The 2,513-nt window shown below is 35.8% G+C and overlaps 1 non-coding gene across 1 annotated transcript; it reads right to left on the reverse strand.

The window, feature by feature from the left end:
- Positions 1–2,206: 2,206 nt before the first annotated feature.
- On the reverse strand, positions 2,207–2,311 carry LOC131043631 (U6 spliceosomal RNA). Its single transcript, XR_009105560.2, has one exon. It is a non-coding gene; the product is annotated as a U6 spliceosomal RNA (small nuclear RNA).
- Positions 2,312–2,513: the final 202 nt, after the last annotated feature.

Raw genomic sequence — 2,513 nt, forward strand, 5'->3', positions numbered from 1 at the left:
GCAATGGGAATTGGGGCCCAAAGTGGTTGTCTGGGTAACTAATTATGGAGTTGTTTAATCAAGTGAAAACTAAAATAAAAATGAACTTGGGTTACACACTTAATCAAGATAAGTAAGTTTTCCTTGCCCATGTCCTAAGTGCTCATATAGGCTCTGGAAAGGTTTGAGAAGATGCTTGTTCATCCATGTGACGTTTGGAGTTGGCATTTGCTTGTCCATCTTGGAGACGTTTGGAGCTGGCATTGCTTGTTCATCCATGAGACGTTTGGAGATGGCATAGTCATTTGCTTTGTCCTCATGAAAGGTGGTCGGTTCCACATGTGTACCCTAGGAGGGACCATGTGATGACACTCCATCCCTAATGCATCCTAGCACCTTGCCTGATATGTTATTTTATCAAGCCTTTGTTGGTGGACCTAATGTTAGTTCTTGACTTCCTTTGGTTGGCTGGACCTTCTTGACCTTAGTTGTCTTTTATGACTTGGTGTCTATCTCCCTGGCACGGTGGGGTGGACCTTTGGGTTCCACATGGTTGGGTAGTCGTGGCCTACTTTTGGCAGTTAGCTTCCCTTGCAGAGCGTGGTTGTGGTTTTCTCTAGTTGTTGCATCATGTTCATGGCTCGATGTTCATTTGAAGATGTGTTCATGTTATCATTTGATGTACTTTTATATGTATGTATTTGTACCACTATGTTCTGAAGGACCTTGATGTAATTGATTTATATGGATTTAGATTGACCGATGTTGGTATCAAAAATCCATTATATGTTCATAAGTATTATTTTATAATTGTTGGTGTTTAGCTTATTTTACTTTAAATGAAAATATATATGGTTGAATGAAATGGATCACTATGTTTTAGATGTTATTTTTAGGAATATTTATAAATATTGCTTTCGTGCTTTCATATAAGTTGTTATCATTAGATGGAGGAACCTCTTGGAAGTAATTGAACAATAGATCTAAATGTTTCTTTATGTTATATGTGAATTAAAAAGACAAAAAATTACTGCTTATGCTATAATGAATGCTTATTTATCTAATTGCACAAATATAAGTTAAAATAGGGAGATTTGGGCTACCCCTTAGTTTTGTTCAATTGCCTCTTAAGAGAAAGGGTTGGTGTAAGGTTGGTGTTTCATAGACCTTGTTCTTTCAATTTCTTGAGTAGAGTAATGCTTTGCTTTATCAACACCCCCAACTTCAAGAATCCTAATCCATTGGACCAAGATGGTTATAAGTTCTCCAAGGGCCGATTCTCCAATGTTTTATGCTTCTTCATCAGTAGGTGGGTTTTGTTCCATGTGTAGGGGTTGAGTAGCCACGCTGATTCTTTCCCAAAGGGAGTTTTATTGTATCCCTTGATGTGCAACAATCTATTTATTTTGAAAACATATGTGAAGGTTCCTATCAAGACACTTAGGTCACATCTTATATTTTTTTACAAATAGCTCATGCCATTATTTTAAATTTGAGTGTTTATGCTTGTACTTTGTGATTATATGACACCTTAATGGATTTCCAACCAAACAAGCACTTTGTGTGCTTTGTCTTAATCTAGGTTTGGCTAGAGCACATTGTCTTATCTTTAGGCTAGGTTGATGGAAGTGATAAAGTTGTGTGGTTCCTTTCATCCACTATTTGAGTTGATGTCCTTATAATTCAATGTATTTAAAATAGGTGTGATTGAATGATAGAGGGCTAATCTCATTAAAGGGATCCCAACCCCATTATGTCATTGGCCTTGACATATTTAGGGCATCATGGATACTATAAAACAAATGGGATGAAAGGAGAGAAAGGTCAAATGAGGGAAGGGTGGTTTAAATAGGAAAAAGTGAGAGAAAATCAAGAGGAAAAATCTAGCTGAGAATAAGAATGAAAGCTAGAAATAAAATATGGCATGCATGACTTGGTCCCTAGCCACAGCTCGATCAAATTGTTCTAGTCACTTCTAAAGATTAATAGTAAATCTCCTTAAAGATGAATTGGATGCTAATAAATCAATAGATCAACAATTGACACTATTTAATTTGCACATTTCCCCTACAATCCCATTACAATAGTATGAAAGCATAAAAAAATTGCATTATGTAATTGTATAAAGTAATATATATAACAATTTGTATGCCAGCCCTATATATATATATACTAGAAAATTAAATTAATAATTTAAAAGTAATTTAGTTGGTGGAAAGGGTATGAAAAAAATTTGGACCATTTCTCGATTTATGCGTGTCATCCTTGCGCAGGTGCCATGCTAATCTTCTCTGTATCTTTCTGATTGTATCAGATTTCTATATTTAAAGGATTTTAATTTTGAAGGCGTGACGAATGTGGGAGTAAACAAACATTCCTACTGAAGACCATGCCCTGCCCCTGTGTGCAATGGGTACAGATAGAGAGACGTAGCCTCAAAAACAATATGGAATATTAGCATTATAATTACCTCTGCATCTCAAATGTGTGAAATGGAGTGCCTACTTATATTACATTTGAAATGGGACATCCAA

The sequence above is a fragment of the Cryptomeria japonica genome, chromosome 1, assembly GCF_030272615.1.
Source record: "Cryptomeria japonica chromosome 1, Sugi_1.0, whole genome shotgun sequence".
Classification (NCBI taxonomy): domain Eukaryota; kingdom Viridiplantae; phylum Streptophyta; class Pinopsida; order Cupressales; family Cupressaceae; genus Cryptomeria; species Cryptomeria japonica.